Genomic DNA, 22,100 nt, shown 5'->3' on the forward strand with positions numbered 1-22,100 from the left:
TGAATTTTTATCAAGCTGCTTGAATAGACCATTGCAACATTCAAAAACGATCATTATGTATTCTTTTACAAATAAGAACTGTTTTCAAGAGGCTTTTTTGGACTAAAACTTCACAAAACTACCTTTGGTTGTATACAAATGAGCTGGGGGAGCATTTACGAAAATGTACATCTATTTACAACGTTTCATACTATCGATAAGAAATGGAATGTTAATAAATTAGAAACTATTTGCTTTTAAAATGTTGGAAATAGGGTGACAGCATTAATGACCACACAAATAGCATCTTAATTTCGATTCGTTTAATACCAGCAATTAAACGGGTTGAATTTGTCAATGATAGAGTTTCTTTTATTGCTCTTAAGGGTTGGAAGAGTGATATTATTGTTTTAAATGTGCATGCCCCAACAGAAGATAAGGATGACGATATAAAACAGTGTTTACGAAGAAGCAGTAGAGCAAGGGGGCACCGCAAACTGAGATTCGAAAGCACATGAACTATACCGAACACGTGTGACGTCATGAGGTAAGCACAGCCAAGTTGGCCAGTGATGCCAGTTTGTGGGAAATTTCCCGTAAAATGCGAAATTCTGAGCACTGGCGGGAATTTTTCTTTAAAATAGGCTGGAAACGGGAAATTGAGACATTCTCAACTTTTTTAAATACGCTATAGACGAACAAATATTCCATCATATATTGTATCAAATATTTCATCAAAGTGGAATTTGAACATTTATGATACCAAGTTGTATGCAACGTTTGGGTTGGTTACAACATTTGACACAACGGCTCTAAATTAGAACTTGTTCTATTTCTATCCAACATTATATCAAAGAAAACAAACGAAAATCGCTATGCGGTGGCACTAAAATTGAGTATGTGGACACGGAAAGCAATTGACATTATTTTGATGCATACTAGCAGTAATCTGTTTTGTATAACTATAAAATTAAAGAATATTAGGGCTAAGTACCACAGGCGACTTCCCACAATTGGCGTAGATTGAGAATATTCCGTGACTTTTTTAAAAAAAGCAAACTTTTCTCACTTTTCTTGATTTAAAACATTTCTTAAGACGTTCTGGCGTGTCATTACTTTGTCGCATGCTCAGATTATTGCGTACAGAATGACAATATGCCTGTATATGATCTGTATGGAACGATCATGTGCTATCTTGTTATATGTTGTTATTTCATCACGAAATTAATTCGTAATGTCTTAAAAATTGTTTCTCAGGGTAGGAGTTCCATTCATGAGTGCAGATTCACTTTATGAGGACTTTCTTTAAGGGTCTTCACTTCAGCGAAATTAAACTACCGCTAATTTTAGTTTTTCTATAATATCTTCGAAACTAATAAAAATATTCGACAAGCAGAAACGTAGTGAACTAGACAATACAATTGTGCATGTGATACTTTTACTTCAATTCCCTATCTGTTTTTGGTATGCCGCTATTTACATAACCCACAAAACCTGGTAAATATATCTACAGTTGCAAATCGATAGCAGATAGATGAGTTGTGATAACGGTATCACACACAAAATCGTATTGTTTAGTTTACTACGTTTCTACTTTTCGGGTATTTTTTATTTATTTTGAGGATATTACAGAAAAAAAATCTAAAATTAGCGGTAGTTTAATTACGCAGTAGTGAAGACCTTTAAGGTGTAACTACGCATCGAACGAATATCATTTAAAAAGAGACTGCAGGAAAAGCATCTTACGATAGGTGGCCATTAAAAGCGAGGATGATATTTTAACTGATTCAGAGCTGGAGCACAGCATGGGACCCACAAGTTAGCACACGGTTTTTTTCGCAAGAGGCAGAGGCATCAATAACTGAAGGTGAGAGCCAAAATGAGGGTAGCGAAAAACACTTGATGTTGCATAAAATCAAAATAGGTTAGAGTGCGTACTATTTTCGCATTTCTAAATATAAATTAGAAGTTTCCTACACTGAAAAATTCCTCGGGAATTTAATATCCTATAGAACCCTTGTTAATATGTACTCTCTCATTTTAATTGTAAAACCTAACATTTGGTAACTGTTTAGTAATGGGGGGCCAACACTAACGAAGACGGAAAACAATTTGCCCTGCGAGACTCTAACCCGCGTTTATTCGCTAACGCTCGCTCGGCAATACTGTGTGAGTAACCTAATCTAACCGAATGTTAATAGAAAATCGCAAAAAAGTCAATTAAAAACCTGGCCCCCCAAAGCTAAACAATAGCCAAACATTTTTATGACGGACTATTTATTCTTAATCAGTGCCCCAAAGTTACAAAAGTTACTCGAAAATTAACTGAATTAGAAGAAATTTAGGCATCGGACTAATAAATAGAATGTAGATTCATACGTATTTACTGAACAAGAAAGGAACCATGAAAATAATATTTATTTGGGAATAGCAATAAAGGAGCTAAATGAGACAGAAGTAACTGTGAATAGTCATTCCATTCATTTCTACAACCTTATTCATTATAGTTACACCAGCAGGTGCCACCATAAAACTCACATATACGTTCATGTGACCTAACAACTGAATCTAAAAATATAAACAACTGAGCAATGATATTCACCTTTATATTTGATCGTTTATAATGGATGCGAAAGTTTTATCCAACTTATTTGAGCAAATTATCGTCAAAGAAAAGTTTGATACAATATTTGATGGAAAAGTTTGACGATGTATAATAGGTGTAAGACCCTTTACACTGAGCTCTTTTGTGATACAAATGAACCTCAAAAATAAAAAAAAAGACTTGAAAAATCAAGTTAATGTAAAGTAATTCCAAAATGCCTTGCTTTTCGCTGCTTTTTTGGTGGCGGAACAAGCAATGTGTTGCAACACAAAAATCGTTAGGCCAAAACAACTGAATTAATTCTGGCTTTGCTGAACATAACATTCCCTTCCAAACCATAAAGAACGACATAGTGTTCGTTAAAAAAAGTGTACACAGTATCTTTTTAAAATTTGTTTTTTTACCTTATCATGCATAACTATAAATAATTCTTTTTTATACTACGAGAATGAATTCCATTGTACATCATAGTCCGTCTAAAGCGGTATTTTTTAAAATTGTTTACTACTAGATGTAAACTATATCTATTTAGATTAGCGGGAAATTTTGCATCACATCGGGAAATTTTGTGGCTTTGGACGGGAATTTTGCTGTTACAAAATTAGCATCTCTGAGCCAAGAAAATACTCACGTCTGATTACCCGGTGACGTCACACATTCAGCCTCGTCCTCAACGATTGGGCTGGCGCAACCTGTAGTGTATATACGAACCTTGTAGTAGAGAAATAACGCTGTAAACCTACGTATTGGGGAGCATTCGCTCTCCATTTTTATTCAATATTTAATATTTACAATTTATTACTTTTGACAATTTTACTGTTTAGTACAATCTTAATACAATGTCTTTCAATTTTAATTCTATTATTTCTGCCAATGCCGGCAATCGAGAACATTGTTGAAATTCCATTATACATTGTTGAATCATTGTTTGGAATAGAACTTAAATATATTTCATTGTTATTTGACGTTAAATATGAACACCATTGAATTTTTAAATTTAAGGTGGATCACCACCTGGAAGTCAGTACATATTTTACCTTAACTCATTGCTTTAACTACTGCGCAATGAAACGTTACATATTATAAATACTAGCAGCGTTCACCCCGCTTCGCTGCGGTCACCCCGGAACGCTGCGGTCACCCCGGAACGCAATAAACGTTGTTACTTAGATAATTTTTACTTTTTCGCTTTCAAGTGATATGATAAAAACCATAGAAGATTGCAGTAAATGTTAACATTATATTGCCTGTCATTTATGTTAACCCGCCCCGCTTCGCTGCGGTCACCCCGGAACGCAATAAACTTTGTTACTTAGATAATTTTTACTTTTTCGCTTTCAAGTGATATGATAAAAACCATAGTAGATTGCAGTAAATGTTAACATTATATCACCTGTCATTTATGTTAACCCGCCGAGTGACACGGTCATGCGGGTTGCATATAAATACGTTTATTTTTATACCTATGATGAACTAACAAAGGATTTGTACGTTATGGACACTTGAATGGTCAATTATCTCAAGACACTGGTAATTAAAAATTAAAGTGATATGATAAAAACCATCTAGGGTCCAAATCCTAATAACCCCCCAAAAATGAAAGAAATTGGTTCAGCCGTATTAGCGTGATGAGCTAACAAAGGATTTGTGCGTTCTCTTTTATATAATAGATTGTACTATAAGATAGAGTAATGTTTCAGCTACAACACAAGGCACTGATTCATTTGGTTGTGTCTCCTGATATCGAAAAATGTAACAAATAAAAGAAAACATTTGATTCGTTTTACAATGAGCACACAAGATGGCACTTGCTGTTAGATCTTACTAGAAGTGCTCCGTTTTATGAAATGTTTATTTGTATGTGTAAAGTATTTTAAAATAACGATCTTATCACGAAATAGTTATATTGTGTTACCGTTTTTCGTGTTATGTTACATATTTTATTTAAATATTAATTTACATTTAAGGAAATAGATTTTGAGACGAAACTTGCGTTGTTGGCAAATTTGTACTTTTACTGTAGTAGTCACAATAAGAACATTCCTGGATTCTAGCGTTGCAGTTCGAGAAGTGGTATTGCGTTAAGGGTGGAAAACTAATTTCTCTAGTAAGTATCCAAGCATAATTCGATTATTACTCCCTTTATTATCTGGCATAAGTAAACACTCAACACTATCTGGCAACGGCACACTGTTCAAGCAGCGTTTAGCATAGCACTGGGAACACCTAGTGATTCACCTTAAATATTTAATTATAACGTCAAAAGAAAAACTATTGTCCAAGAACTATTATATATAAAACAATTCTTCTCAAAGTACAAACACCTCATCCAGTTCCTTGCCAGGTGGTAAAGTGCCAAGGACCGACGATACGTTACCACATTGGATAGAAACGGATATGCGCTGTATTAGATGTGGAGCGAACTTCGCCGGAAACACAAGAAATGCGTCTTCCCACCTCCCTAATGAATTCAAGACTTCTTGCGCCCCAAACACCACTGGTTTCAATAGCGATTGGAGTGAAAACAAACTTTTCGAGAAGGTTGTATTTTCTTTGGTTTTCAGCTTCTCTGCAATTAGCAACAGCTCCAGCGTTCATTACTGACAGAGGGAGACTTGAATGAGCGTATGTATCAGAGCATGTGAAGTCCCACAATAAACATTTACCCCTCATCCATGGAACCAGTGTCATCCCACCTGGTCGCTTTCCATCCGAACGACAGCAACCAGAAGGTCCCCGTATTGAAGAAAATCCAGCTGTGTTGAGGGCTCGTAGTATTATATCATTTACAGAGGAATGTCGGGCGAATTTACCAGCGCTCTTCATGCATAAAAGGCCATGCAGGCCACGTTGGTTAACCTCATCCTCACAAGCTGGACAGCGATGAGGCTTACAAACTGCTAAGCCTAAACGTAAGGCTACAGCAATCCGAAAACTTTCATTTGACAAATGAAGGCCTAAAGACGGAGAATGTATCGCCATGTACAACGTAATCGTTGAGCCCTAGTTCAAATAAGTGAGTTGCACACGTATTAAATTAGCACAAAAACTGCAAATGTTGCTTTGTTCGAATGCATTTATTGTATAGTTAAATCTAGGCTGCTTACAGCCATCATACCATAATGTTATCTCGTTGCTATAGTTACACAATCAACATTGTAAAGATACAAAACATTTTTATAATTATCACTTCTTAAAATAAAATATAACTTCTTCTTCTAACCTATATAAAATAATTAAATAGTTGGCTAGTTTATAACACCTTTGATTAAAATATCTAAATGGTGCAGGTAAAGAATAATACATGCATGCCGAATAATACATGCTGTCGTTCTATCTTTAATGGCTCCCGACAGGACTTCTCGAAGTGATTTAGCACTTCTAGAAAGAATTCTGGACCGTATGACAACTTTACAAAGATAAGTATACATTAATTATTGGATAGCCCTCGTATATACAAAATTCACAATACATATAAATACATATCTTTATATTCCTTTTTATTTATTCTTTATATCAATTATATTCTTTTATAATTAATTATACTTCAAATTCTTTATAACATCGTAGAGGAGGGTCTATTCCAAAAATTATGAACAATTAAAAATTTGTTTTTGGTCCAAGCATAATTTTTTTTTAAAGTAACATGGTCGAGGCTCTTTGAATATTTAAAATCATTATAAATAAGGATGTTACAAAATATATTTCCTGCATTTGATAATTAGGTGTCACATATATTCATTACATAGGTAAAATATGACATAGATAATATAGAATTCAGAAGAAGAAAAATAAGATGAAATTATGATAGGAAAAATCAACACAATTGATGTTAATTAAATTATAAGATAATGTGGTTTAATATTGGATCACAACTGATTGAAATGAAATATTGGTTAACACACAAATATTAAATTAACATAAAAGAATAACATAAACATTAACAAAATTCTAAGTGCAATCTCGAATATCATATCGATAGCTTCTATCATAATAGGTCGAGTGCCAAGAATAAAATTCCTTTGTTATGTGTTTCTTATATTAACTTTTGTTATAATCTCAGGGGGAATTATAGCTTTGACTAAGTCCATCCAACGTTTTCTAGTATTCTCCGTTGGTTGCCATAGTTTTAGTTCATCAACATTTCGTAATCCTAAGATTTTCCCCGTTTTTATATCCATTAACTCAAATACTTTCGGGTTAATTTGTTTCGTACACAAATAAGGACCGGCGTATATATCACAGAATTTATAAATCCGTTTTAATGAGGCGTCACTTTGAGGATGTAGTCTTACAAATACTAAATCATTGGATTTAATTTTCACTTTACCTACTTGTTGCTCTTCAATTTTCTGATTACGATGTTTGAATTTCTGCGTTCTCCGAAGATGTATCATACTTATGAGATGGGAAAAATCTATTTCACCATTGTTGTCAAGTTGAATTCCAAAATGTTCTTCAATTGGAGAAACAAAATCAGTCCCGTTATGAATATTAGCAGGTGCCACTCCCAAAGTATCTGACACTGAATAATTCAGAAAATATGTAATCTTCGTAACATATTTGATCCAATCGGTGTGTTTATTACGACAATAATGTCGAAACAACGTCCCAAGATTTCGATGGATATTCTCAACTATCGAGCTACTAGGATGATAGGGTGTTACAAAATGTACCTTAATGTTGGCATTATTCATGGCACTGAGAAAAACATCACTCCGGAATTGACCTCCATTATCACACATGATATGCTTGACAGGTCCACAATGAGGTATGTATACATTTAGAATGCGATGAACGATTGCTGACGAAGTAGCTTTACGTAGGGGATAAGCTACTATATATCTCGTAAAAATGTCCAAAACAGTGAGAAGAAAAGTTTCACCAGAAGACGCTCTCGGAAGAGGGCCATACAAGTCGATTGAAATGAAAGAATGAGGACGATCGGGTATTACAGACAACATTGGTTTATATATAGATCGATAGTTATGTTTGATTTTCATACATTCCTCACAATCCTTGACATAGTTCTTAATTTGAGATCTTAACGATTTCCAATAAAAGGATTTACTTATCAGAGAATATACTTTTGAATAACCGAAGTGTCCAAAATTATCATGATATGCTTTCAGTATTTGAGGTACCAGCCGAGGTGGTATGCAAATCTTGTTCCTTTGTTCATACTTGAAGTCTTTAATTACCAATACATTATTGGACATTTTATACAGAGTGTTCCACGAACGAGGACAATCACATCCTTTCACACATGAAGTTAAATGTTTTATAATCTTTGCATAAGGCTCATAGTTCCTTTGAGATTTTTGTAACTCATCCAAAGAAATGTTAGAAATTTCTTCCTGTAAGACCTGAAAAACATTTATCGATAATACACGATGATTTTCACTGGGAAATAATCTAGACAAAGTATCCACCGGTACATTTTCAATCCCTTTAATATGTTTGACTTCAAAATCGAAGGATTGTAACTCTAACGACCATCTTAATAGCCGACTATTGTAGCCTTGTATTTTCTTTAGGTGACACAATGAGCTATGATCTGTAATGATTGTAAAGTGACATCCACTGAGATAAGGTGCAAATTTTTGTAATGAAAAACGCACGGCAAGTAGTTCGATTTCTGTAATAGTATTAAATTAGCACAAAAACTGCAAATGTTGCTTTGTTCGAATGCATTTATTGTATAGTTAAATCTAGGCTGCTTACAGCCGTCTTACTACCACATGTTATATCGTTGCTATCGTTACAGAATCAACATTCTAAGATACAAAACATTTATATAATAATAACTTCTTAAAAATATATATAACTTCTTCTTCTAACCTATATAAAATAATTAAATAGTTGGCTAGTTTATAACACCTTTGATTAAAATATCTAAATGGTGCAGGTAAAGAATAATACATGCATGCCGAATAATACATGCTGTCGTTCTATAATACGTGCATGCCGAATAATACATGCTGTCGTTCTACATGAACCATACACCCGCTTCGGGAGACGAGGCGGCAAGAAGCCTGGCTTTATCTTCCGGAACAACAACAGATTGTAACAAATGATTATGTAATTGAAATGCAATTGGTGTATACCAAGATGACTGATAACACTTTTTGCTAATCTCCGGAAGGCTTGTATCTGCTAAGCTTACCCACTTATTAGAGCCTTCTTGAACTGAACCATCTGTGTCCAAACAATAACCCTGTGGAAGGAGAGCTTCGATTAAACGCAGAGATCCGTGGTATGATGGATCGCCATGTAGGAATCGCCATATCCACAGCTCGTCGAATACCAAGACCGCCCAAGGCAACAGGTAAGCATGCTTGTGTCCAAGAGTTGTTATTTAAGGAGCAGTTCAGAATTGATTCAAGGCCAGTTTTCAGAACAGTATCATATTTTTTCAGCAAAGAACTCTTATGCCAAGATGGAAAGCATCGTAAAAAATAGGTTAAGCGAGGGATTGATAAAAATGCTCGTAAAAGAAAAAAGGCTGAATGGGCTTAAATTGAGGGAAGTCGAGACAAGAACAATTCTAAATTAGATATTTTATTCAATAGCACGTTAGTGAGTGCTTCCGACGGAGAGCAGCACCTAGAAGACAAGCATTAGGTGTTCTGAATTGTTAGAGGGCGTATGCCTGGTACAGCCTCATTAAATCTTCTAAAGATTTCGTCGAATGCGGTTTCATCTGTTCCAAGACAACCAACCTCGCATTTAGAAAAGTTAAGACGCAAACCAAGAAGTGTTCCTTCTTATTTATTTCTATTAAAGATGAAAGAACTATCTCGGGTTCACCACCAATTGTTCCATCGTCTAAGTACCAAATGTTTAATTCGGTATCCAGTGATTTAACCAAAGAGTGAATGGTTATAACGAAAAGTGCTGGGCCCAGGGGATCACCTTGTTGTACACCTCTCTGAGAAGAAATAGTTTCCGTTGATGAACAGGTCACTTGGTTGAGCATAACATTGATAAACATATGGATAAGTTGAAGGAAAATTATTCATCACTGCGGCAAGCATAGTATCCCGGCGTGTGGCAAGCATAGTATCCCGGCGAAGCTCATTAAATGCGTTACGAAATTCCAACTTTACAACCGCCTTAGTAGCACTGTGAGTAGAAGAGAAATAAACTCGGACTGCGTGAACAGCTGCCTCGGCACCATTAGGAACACAATCACCAAGCTGATGCGGGAATAAAAAGTTCTTAACTGGCTCACGTATTCTAAAGCATACAATTTTTGCCGATATTCTGCGCCAAACATTCCCAACCGCTATGGGCCAAATACCACCATCCTTTTTTTTTAGCGCTGTAAGTTTGGTACCGAAAAACAGTGGGCGAACTTCCGTTGGTACTTTTCCAGAAATGATTAAATTAAATAGATCACATAAAGATTTTCATACATTCAATTTTAATATATTCATGCGCCGCTTATCCTTCCTTATTACAGTAATAGTGTGATAACAATTATATTTAAAACAGGAAAATTCGGTCATTTTGGCACGTGCCACTTCAATACATATATTTAATTCAAATAATTTTATTCAAAACAAATTTAGTGAAGCAGTCCACATGGCTATATGGCTGGGACTATAAATCTCCCGTAAGGGAGAAAACTGGAACTGAAACTGAACTGAAGAAGTAGTAGAACGGGTATTTGTCCAACTTCCGCGATACCATATGAAAATTCTAGGAAATTTCAATGCGAAAGGGAAAGAAAGTCTGCATAAAGAAAGTAATGACAACGGCGTTAGAATCATGACTTTAGCAACATCAAAAACCTTATTGTGAAGAGTACAAAATTCCCGTAGCCTATCGCGATGTTCATAAATACACATGGACCTCACTAGATGGAAGAAGACACAACCAAATTGACCACGTTTTAGTAGATAGAAAAAGACAGTCTAGCATAATTGATGTTTGGTAGTTCAGAGGATCCGACTGTAACACTGATCACTATCTGGTAGCAGCGATCATAAAAGAGATTATCATTGAATAAAGTAAATATTCAACATTTAAAAACAAAGAGGTTTAGTTTAAAGAAATTAGAGAAGAGCCAGGCTACAGAAGAATACCAGATTAAAGTGTTGAATAGATTCTCGATTTTAGAAGGTTTTGAGAGTACTAGTGTTGAGGATACTAGGGTTCAAATTAGGAATACCAGTAAAATTTCAGCAAGAGAAAAAAATGGAGCATACGTAGGAACAAACCATTATTCGAACTAGCAGAGAAGGAAAAACAGGCGAAACTGCGTTGGGTACAAAATTCGAACGGAATAACTACACATTTCGTTGACATCAGATGGAAAACTTTCAAAATGTATAGAGTAAAGAAACGCGATTTTTGAAGGCTAAAATTAACGAACTTGAATATAATAGTAAAAAATCGTGACATGTATAAGGACATAATCGAATTTAAGGGCATCATCTCGTGCGTTTAAATTAAAGAGAGATGATGGAACAATTCTCACTGATAGAGATGGCATCTTGAATAAATGGAAAGATTTCTTTGACGATTTGCTTAACACGCAGCCAAAAACTAATGTTCGGGGGAAAGGGAAATGAACACAGCAGAACCATCGTTATAAAGAAATTAAAGATACACAAATCTCCTGGTATAGACGAAACTCCGGCTGAGTTAATTTTAGCTGGAGGCGAAAAATTATGGAACAAGATACAGAAACCCACTCTCCTTATCTGGAAGAAGGAGGTATTAGCACAAGATTGGAAAGAATGAATCTTTGTTCCAATTCACAAGGAAGGCGACAAAGCAGATTGTAATAATTATCGAGGCATTTCTCTTCTGTCAACATCCTATAAAATCCTCTCAAACATTCTATTAGCAAAACTGATCCCATACGCAGATGAAATTATTGGAGATTATCAGTGCGGACGAAATCGATGAACTATCGACCAAATATTTACCATTCAACAAATACTCTGAAGGAAATGGGAATACCTCGGCACATCAATTATTTAGTGATTTTAGAAAGGCTTACGAATCTTTCAGGAAGGAAATATTGTACAACATGTTTGCAGAATTTGGAATATCGAAAAAAGCGGTTAGAGAAATTAAGGTATGTTTAAATGAATCCCAAAGTCGAGAATGGCATGAAACAAGGAAATGCGTGTCAACATTATTATTCAACTTTGGGATTCATTTAAACATACCTTAATGCTAGCTATAAGGAAAATCAAAGATAGCAACCAAGGCCTAGAGCTAAATGGTATTCAACAGATTATGTCGTATGCTGATGATGTGAATCTGATAGGAGATGATAGAGAAACAATAGAAAGAAATACAGAGGCCTTATTAAACCCTTGCAATTTTAGAAATAAATGCAGAATAAACTAAATACATGGAAGTTCGCTGGGATCGTAATACTGCAAATGAGGCGTCTAGTATCAAATCTACCACATCCATTTCGCTTAGTTGCGAGTAATCTCGCAAAACGTGCAGTGAAGCTCCATATACACGCGTACAAAGTCTCATATTTGAACTAGTTTTTAGTATGAAATATTAAGCTTTTAAACAAAATACTATTTCCATGGAATTCCTTTAGATCAAACATATAACAAGCAATATGTAACTCAATTTCGGTTTTAAAAAAAAAAAAGATTTTGGCGGCCTTTGATATTAGACGCTTCAAATTATGGATGCGTCAAAGTATCAAATAATACTTTCAAGTATCTAGGATCAAAATCATATCCACGAAGAAATTAAATGTCAACTGAGAGCAGGGAATTCGTGTTATTATTCATTTCAAAATCTTTTGTCGTCGCGATTTATGTCGAGGAATTTGAAGCTTAAAATATATAAAAAGATAATCATGCCTGTTAATCTGTATGGTTGCGAAACGTGAAATGAAATGAAATGAAATCTTTAAGTTTTACGTCCCACGGTTATGCCGGTTAGGCTAAAGGAGACGGTGATGATGAGAGATGAGTGAAATGGTGGAATGAAGAAAGTGGGAGGAAACGGGAGAACCCCGAGAAAACCCACGAGCGCGGTGTTTGTCCACCACAAAGTTCACTTGGCGGGGGCTGGGATCGAACCCGGGACCCCAAGCACCAGAGGTGAACGCTCTACCACCGAGCCACCGCGCCCCCCTTGCGAAACGTGATCACCTACTTTAAGGGAAGAATGCAGACTGAAAATATTTGAGAATAAAATCCTGAGACGAATATTCGGACCCAAATGAACGGGAATGGACAATGTCGGAAACTTCATAACGAGGAATTGCATAATTTATACCTTTTACAAAACATTGTTAGATTAATCAAATCTAGGAGGCTCAGGGAAGGGGACAGGTCATGTAGTGAGAATGGAAGAAAGTAAGAACGCTTTCAAAATTTTGACTAGAAATCCAATAGGGAAACGTCCATTAGGAAGGCCTAGGCCCAAATGGAAGGACAATATTAAGATGGATCTCGCGAAGATAGTAATACAAAGTAGAAACTGGATCCAGTTGGGTAAGGATAGAAGTCATTGTAGAGGCTTTAAGAACGCGGCATTGAACTTCCGGGTTCCATAGGCCATAGAGTTAGTTAGTTCTTTCACGGTAAATATATATATATATATATATTTGTTTAATGTTTGTATTTAAAATCCAAAATATAGTTTGGCTACTACATATGTTTGAAATTATAGTAATTGCTTAATTTCTTAGTGAATGAAAGTTCTCAATTTAAGATTATTTACCATTAATTAACATATTAAAAGTAGGCCTACACTAACACACGTTCAAACACACACACACACACACACACACACACACACACACACACACACACACACATTATATATTCTCTAAATATTCCAACATTGATTGTTTTGCTGTATTTTTATAATAATGTGATTTGAACTATTGAACAACAACGAAGAATGTATATGCATATGTAAATTAAATAATTGTGTATATTCTCAGTTATATATTGTATGTATGTCGATAGATAAAACACAACTAGATGCGTATGCTCAGAAAAAATATCCTGGCGATACAAGTAGTTGATGGAGAAATGATCCCAATAAATTTCTCCAAATTGGGAGCATTTTATATGTTAATGCAAAAAAGAATGATCACTCGTAGTTAGGGTCTATCAGTCTTTGAAAAAGACGAAATTTGTTGGGTTAAGTTCTGACCCCTTAAGCCCCTATTCTACTAGTTTGAAAATGTTATTATTACTCTTGTTTATTTCCATTTTTAATATTTCCGCGCAAAAAAGCAGCTTGCATGTATCTCTTCATTCCTCTCATTTTTCATATACCTTCATCCTCACCATTGTATTAATCTGATTGGATAGAAAAGCATGTTTAACTAAGCAAACTCATCACCATCACGACGCCAAACACGTATTTCAGACTTTGACCGTTTCGGATTTTGAAATCGCTCCTGCGAATGGGCTATTACAAGTCATTACTCGGCACTTTGTATATCGAATTGCCATTAACAAATCAAAGTAATACGTAAATATTTGTTGTGGTGCGACCTCTTCTTGAAACGTGCGAATTGCGAGCGGAGCGAGCAAGAAAATTTTAACAAATGTATTTCTTTGCAAACCGACAATATTGATGTAATAGGGCGCCAATCCTTATACGGGGCGCCGCATCGTTTGCTCTTTTCCAACACTTTTTCTTTCTTCTTACTCGTTCGGCGCTCCCTTGCTATCAGCGCTCGGGGCAACCGCCCCGCTCCCGCCTTAGCTACGGCTCTGGACTAAAAGATGGAAGTAAGTGCCGTCCGCTTACCAGATCTGCTTCTGTCGTCCAATCATTTGATACTTTTGAAACAGCTTAGCTTACCTGATTAAGACATCGAAGAACATCTCCAAGTAGGAATTACAGAACTTTTCCCTGGTCGTTCTTAGGTCTCGACAATGAAATGAGCATAAAGCATCGAGTGGTTCGGATGTCCCGTCTCAGAATCCTCATGAACATCCAGAGAATCGCTCAGACAGCAATACACAGAAACAATATGAACACATAAGACAAAACTACATTAAATAAAATTATAATATAATTATTTATTTATTGCACTATGTGAAAAAAAAATCAATTAAGCAAAAGAAAATAATCACAACACAAGACACTGGTATAGATGTGGATAAATCGCTACTTTGATAAACACAAAAAATTACACTTCACATTTCAACAACACTTAATAGCCCTTTTAAATCTTTATACGCACGAATAGAATTTTATATTCGGAGATCACTATAAGCATTTTTCTCACACCATTAAACGATGCATATTGGGGTCAACATTGTGGGCTAGTCCACGACATAAATTCCAGAATGCTACGATGATAATCCAACAAAATATTCTACAGTGGCATTCCACTAGAACCAATACTTGCAGTCGCAGTGTAAAAGTCCAAAGAGTTTATAGGAACCGATGACTATCTATACTCCTATGGCCAGAAGACCGGGGAATTAACTAAATGGGGCTAGTCGCTAATAAAGTTCTTGGGCGACTGTATAATAATGTATGCCCCTTCACATAACTATATGACGAACAGCACACGCACAGTTTCCATGTTGGTATCTGGAGAAAGACTCCTCGAGTCGAGGTAGTCGGGGTAGAAATCGGACTGACCAGCCGTTCAGGATTGGTAGTTCATTTCAAAATGTAATCTAGTTTAAACAACCCGTATGAATATGCAAATTAAACGTTAAAGAAATTTGCGTTAATTCACAGTTCACTGGCCACAATATAGAAGAAGAGGTGATTAGTCCAAGCCAGAGAACTATGAGATAAGAAGGTGCTTGACAATTTTGATCGACGCCAGAAAGTCGCTCAATGCACCTGGGCTGGTAAGATTTCCATAAGTAATCGAAGAAAACCCTTAATTCAGTCCCAAATAATTGTATAACATAGTTTATGCATATTAATGAGTAAGAAAGCAACACTGAATTGTCCAGATATTCAAAGTACGATTCTCATACATATAGTTCAGAAAATGAATATTGCCTTTGCCATTCACTAAAATCTTTTCACTGTGATACAACGTTTTCTCACATATTTATTGGTGAACGATGAAAGGTTCTTTTGTTCTTACTTGTGAGAAAAAGTCAAGTTATTGGCTGTTCCCATCGAAGAAAAGAAATGAATTTTTTTTGCAAGAATAAAATATAAATCGAAGACTGGTTTCTGTCTTTTACAAATATAGAGACCGTCCAAAAATACTTACATAACCCGGTAACGGGTATATTAGTAAAGGTGTTCCCGAAGATACTAACATGACTCTTCAACCAAATTAGACAAGGAGTAAATTAAGGGAAGTACAACGATAAAGAAGGAGACGGATTTAAGAGAGAATCCAGAAGGACTTAGATGTTCAGGGGAAGGAGTGTAAGAATTGAAGTCGAGATTTAGAATATGTGGCTACGAAGAGAGACGAATATTGATGTTGAAGAGAGTGAAGAAGGGTCGCAAAAGGCCATACGCTACAGTGAGAAAAGTAGAAACATAACTGTTCTAAAGCTGAAACTGATGAAGATAGCAATCATAGAAAGCAAAACCAAACATAACCGTCCAGTACAAATGAACAGTATGCGGAGAGAGAGGAGGAATAGAAGGGGAGAAATTATATTGGTAAGAGGCAAGGTTGGAAAGATGGAAAGGGGAGTATTGAGGGAAAATGATAGAAAGTGATTGGGAAAAAACAGAGTATGGATGGATGTAACATGGAAAGAGTGGAGATGTCGTGGAAGGAGACGAGAACGGGTAAGTTGGAAACGTTGTAAACAGAACTTATCCGAGACGTATTTGAGGTAAATTGTTAAGGGTGGAACCTAGTAAAGCACAGTTATGGTGGAAAGGCTGAGGATACAGTAAAAAGTAGAATATTGAAGGGACTGGAAGCGTTTAAAGACCGTGGACGGAGAAGGAGAAAGGAAAACCCGCCGTAAGTTACAATAGGTAAATAGACTTGTTTATATAACAAGAGAAGGAAACGGAAATGCGTAGACCAGATGCAAGTGCAAATAAAACGTGTTAAACGTAGGAAGGGGGATTTTGATGTAATATTTGATATTGAGAGCTCCAACGTAGAGTCCAAGCTACTAGAAGACATTTAACAGAGAATTGGTGGGGGAAGGGTAATATCATTAAGAGTAAGAGAGAAAATGACTAAAGCACGTTTCCGGGTGAAGACCAGAAAGGATGTTTTGTTCCAGGTAATGCGTAAGCCGTGGTCAGAACAACAATTGGAAAATGCAGTAAGGATAGAAATAAGTGTGGTATAGCGAGATTGTGGGAGAAAAAGTAGTATAGGAAGTTAATTCATAGGAATTAGAGCGAATACTAACAGTGTTACCTGTTTGGTGGAGGATGGGAGCCAGAAAGAGGTTGAATTAAGAGAGGAGATAATACAGAACCTTGAGGAAGGCCTTGTGATATAGCGTCCTGAAGAGAGTTGAGAACCAAGGCGAATATATTAGGGAAGTTGAACTAGAAGATCGTAATTAATGCATAGGTATTTAGAGGGGAAATATTACACCCAGAGAAGATCAACGAGATCTAAAGAGAAATGAAATCTTAAGCATGAAACAGGTCAATGAAGACAAAAAAAAAAAAAAAAAAAAAAAGAGTACGGTTGAGAGCCAGTCAAAAATCAGAAATAAGAAAAGAGAGACAGTCAGAAACACTGGAACCAAACTCTGCAACCATATTGCTGCTTAAAGAATAAGAATTGATGTTCGAAGAACTATTGGAGGTATTGTTTGAGATGTTCAAAGACTTTGAGGAGGCATATGAAGAGAGCAACAGAATGATAATCATCAGCAATGTTTAATGGTTTTTAGAATGGCAATAATGAGATAGTCCTTCCATGGAGGAGGAATTCATTTAGAAGACCAAACAGAATTGTACAGGCTGAGTAAAAACTGCAGGTACGTTGGAGGAAGACTTTGTGAGTGATGATAGGTAATATCATCCTTATCAAGGGGACTGGTGTAGACGAGACAAGATGAGAGAGAGTTCAAAGAGGGTAAAAGGAAGATGTAGGAAGTGCATGATTCCGGTGTATAAAGAGGAGAAAGCCTGAAAAGAGATAAAAAGCATGTGGCGGGAGCTAATTGAGAATGAGATTGGTGGATCTAAGAAGAAGAAGAAGAAGAAGAAGAGATTCACCAGAAGGAGAACGGCAAGATTATGACGCAGGGAGCGAAAAAAGTCCAAATCGAGGAAAGATGGGAGTCATCCCGAAGGATGGAACAAAATTTGTTCCTGGGGTTAGGACGAGTTTGCTGGAGGATACGGGTTGTGGTAGTTTGGGTGTGTTGATAGGCCTAGAAGCTGGTACAAGACACGGCGTGTGAATAGAAGGTCACGGGGCTACATTTAGGTTCAGCCGTGACATTACGAGTAGGTACAAAGGCGATAGACTTCTGCGAGTGAGTGGATGACACTTGTTACGTGAGTTAAAAGCGAGTGGTGAAATAGTGAGCGTACTCTTCAGAAAGTTATTTGTGTTTGTGGGAATGTTAAGTAAATTGTTATTACAAGTGCTTATAAATATAATTCGGATTGTTCTTAATTGTAAATGGAATTATGGAAACGTTCCAAAAGTGAGTGCACTTCAATTTACAGTCGAAGGCAATCTACGTAAAAAGGGCTCCGCAAAATTTACAGGACAGACTTCATACTCACATAATCCAGTTGGGTAAGTCTGTAGTTCTTTTTTCTCAAGCTAATTTATAACAATAACTCTCAAGATACAATCTTAAACAGTGGTTGATTTTTTATTTAATTATTTAGCTTTTAAGTACACTCTTAGCCGACTTCTTTGCAGCGTTGTTAACATACAAATACAGAAATAAAAATATTTTTACTAACTCAAAAACATGTGCCTGTTGATAGTTAAGGTCCGAGTTTTAGTTAGTAAAATGAGCGCCTAACCATGATGTAATATTCTGTAGGTAGAATCGACAACGTACACGAGAGTTTTAACCCTTCATGCTTTTCATATAAAAATGTCATAAAATTATTATACAAAGTTAATATAAGTGTTTCTCTGAACATTTATTAAAGGTTTATACTCCGTAGCGACCTCGGAGTAGGTATTGAAGAATGTGTCAATAGTTCATGGCGGCCTGGGGAGAAGATATTGTACGTTAACAATCAGTACAAAACACTGACTATTCCTTTGGAGGGAGAATCTGTGGAAGGATTGTCGGATTTCTTCATGGTTCTCCATGTCCACTTCGTTTCTTCCTGGAGGCGTAGTTTTCATCTGTCGTCTGCCACTACTTGTTTATAAGTTGTAAAAACACATGCTTATAGTAAAACATGTGGCTTGTAGTACGTGAGGTGTATGGACACTTGTGTTTCCCACACTGGGAAAATAATCCTTTGATTATTTTTTGAAAGTATACACATGGAGCATCATCGTGTTGAAACACTGTATGTGCGAATATCACTGATAAAATATATACACTAAACACTAAACACTATAGAGCTCGTTCGTGGCTAAGTGGGTAACGTACGCGACTTTGGCGTGGGAGACCTGGGTTCGATTGCCGGCGGGAACTCATTTGGTTCGGATTCCACGTTAATCAGTAGGTCCCGTCTCATATGGCCTCGCTGCTGAAAAGGACTTTAACCTCAAAATCAAATCAACTCAACAACCAAAACACTATATGCACTTAAAATAAACAACACTGAAACACTGTGGTGAACACTGAAAAAATGACACTATAAGTCCTTCCCTGTTGAGCAGGATCCATCCAAAAGATGTCGTCTCCCTTAGAGCGAGTTGGAATATCATTAGTGGAAATTAATAAATATAAACTAGTTCACTGATCGTATTGTTATTAGGTATGTCCTGGAGATCGGGAACAGTCACCGATGAAATTGTCCTTTCCAAAGGAAATAAAATGTCTTTACGGAAAGGTGGAATCTCACTAATAGAACGAGTCTCGCGAGCAGATACAAATAGGTTATGATTAATATCGAAATTAAAATGAAGAAAAGGACTGAAAGCAGGATTGGCAGCATTTTTCTGAAAAGAAGGGTCTTTTAAGAGCAGGTCTATGTAAGTTTATAAAGAAAGTCCGGAGATATGTCAATTACAATTAAAAGTAAAGATATGATACAAGCCATAATTAAAGGAGTCCATGGGAAAGAATGGTGTAAATGTAATTCAGAGAAATGGCTCGGAAGATTATTACATTCCCGATGAAATTATGTAATGGATTCCTGAATAGTCTTTAGATTGAAAGTAAAATTAATGTTGTAATCAGTGGAAAGAGTTCGGTATTCGAGAATGAAATTAGTTGTATGTCTAGTAAGTAGATTTAAATTATCTGTCTTATTATATTCGTAATATTCATATCAGATAAAGAACATAAGAGAGTGATTCATGTAGTCTGCAGCAGTAATATGATTTCGTTGTCGAGCTATACGGACTGATTTTCTAGTAGTAAGTAGTAGGTCAGTCGGTATATATAGATAAAATTCTTCCACTTTTGATTGATATGGCAATTCGTGATGAAATTTCAAAAAATAAGATCGTATAAACAATCGGTATTTTGCGATCTGGCTTCAGCCTGAAATTTACAAATCTCAAACATACGATGTCGTTCGCATAGCTACATCAAATTCAAAGATTTCAGATGAAGTCCAAATAGCAGACGGAGGTAAGAAGTATGAATGAAAACTCTGTTATTAAAAATTCGATAAAGAAACTTATAATTGATATTATGAATAACAGGAATCTGTATGATAAGATCAAGCTTTACTTTCTCGGAGTCGAAACATACAATATAGACCCTTGAGAATTGTCCCATATCCTTTTCCATTAAAGTTCATCGTAATTTTGGATTACCCTGTGTGATTTTATTTGCTAATTGAGTTTTAATTAATGCATCGTTAACTTTATTATCCCAAATACTTTCTATTATGAAGTGGAAATTTTGTTTGTAAATTGCAGTAGCGTAGCGTGATATTCCGAAAGGGGGATGCCAAAGTTAGTCATTTGTGCGATATAGTACTACTGCAAGCAGCAATACATAGCTATTCCGAATGGAAATATAGGGTTATACAAAATTTAGGAGGAAGCCCCCCTAATTGGAGGTCTAGTGGGGCATAGAGAAGCGAATGCGTGGATTACGTTAGAATTTAATCACCAATTGTCTCAGCTCCTTCTTGCCACTACCGTTGTGACGAGAAAACTAGACCCCACTTTTGCATGAACATTGTTTCCAGTATCGTTCCCTTCATTTCTTTCTCGTGGGAGGCTTTTTTCTCCACATACCACACGTCAATCTCGTTCTTTCAAATAAATAAATAAATAAATAAATAAATAAATAAAAATAAAAATCGCCCCTACAAATTTGTCATCTTGGGTCCGGAACTCAGACGCCCGTTCGTGAATATGGGCCTGAGTGTATATATCATTTGAAGATGTAAAGACAAAGCACTTAAACCAACTCTGGGGACCTGTTTCTGTATCCAGATACTGAAGTCAAGGGCGCAAATCTGTCTTCAACGTTGGTGGGATGGGTAAGACTGTTCCATAATCCTTTCCTTTTTTAACGATGTTCAAAATATTTATGAAGTTGAAAAAAATGCTGTGGAGGATTAGGGGAGCAGAGTTGTCTATAACATCGGCAGAGGGCACATTTTAAGGCTTATTGTGGGGGGAGGGGAGAAGAGACTCATATTATAGTAGATGAATCAAATTTCTGAGGTAAACCTGTTGTACTCGTATATTATATACCAAATGATGTAGATGAAATAGTGGTACATATCATTATTACAACTCAGTGCCGTGAGCACATTCTGAAATTTGAATATATGCATAATAATAATTGACATGTTTCTACTTACGCATCCACAATGATAAACAAATAGTTGAAAATAGACTACTAATAATTAATGACAATGAAATATTAAAGTATACGATTCTTTTTTAAAAATGAAACAAGTCAAAGGACATCAGTTTTCTTTGTGGCAGTCGGATAGAAATCATCATCATCACAATCTCAAATCGGATTATTGGGGGGGGGGGACAAGATTGTAGGGAACATGTTCCCCTTATGTCCCCGAGATTTGTGCCAGTGACTGAAGGGCCCTGGCACAATCTTTGAGAGTGACGGGGAGTGGTGGATCTCTTGTCCTACCAGATCGGTGACCGTAGTTCTACAGAATGCTTTAAATTTATGCCTGTGTCTGTGAGCTCCTTTACGATGAAGATTACAATTACGATGCATTTAGTTACGATTAAGGCATAACTATTTTAATACTATTATTTACATAACCGGCATGCTTCAAAAATGCGTTGAACTAACCACTTCCGTTTTGTTCTATTTCCTTTATATTAGGGCTCGTACGTTCTGTTCAGAAACTATAGCTTAGTTCAAAACATATACAGTTGGAAATACTTGAATATGCCAGCGTATATCTAAAGCAAATGTAGGGTTGCAAGGGATGAGGAGGAGTGAGAAGGGAAGTATTGCGCATGCGCATTCAACAGAAAGCAGACAAAAACCCCGATGCT

At 36.1% G+C, this 22,100-nt stretch overlaps 1 long non-coding RNA gene across 1 annotated transcript in view; it reads left to right on the top strand.

Moving 5' to 3' along the window:
- Positions 1–17,885: 17,885 nt before the first annotated feature.
- LOC145692989 (uncharacterized) overlaps positions 17,886–22,100 on the top strand; it is a 28,489-nt gene continuing 24,274 nt past the window's right edge. The window contains exon 1 of the long non-coding RNA XR_014132677.1: positions 17,886–18,263. This is a non-coding gene — a long non-coding RNA (uncharacterized LOC145692989). The remainder of the gene's footprint in view (positions 18,264–22,100) is intronic.

The sequence above is a fragment of the Thermobia domestica genome, chromosome 8 (genome assembly GCF_964235325.1).
Source record: "Thermobia domestica chromosome 8, izTheDome1.hap1.1, whole genome shotgun sequence".
In the NCBI taxonomy this organism is placed as follows: Eukaryota; Metazoa; Arthropoda; class Insecta; order Zygentoma; family Lepismatidae; genus Thermobia; species Thermobia domestica.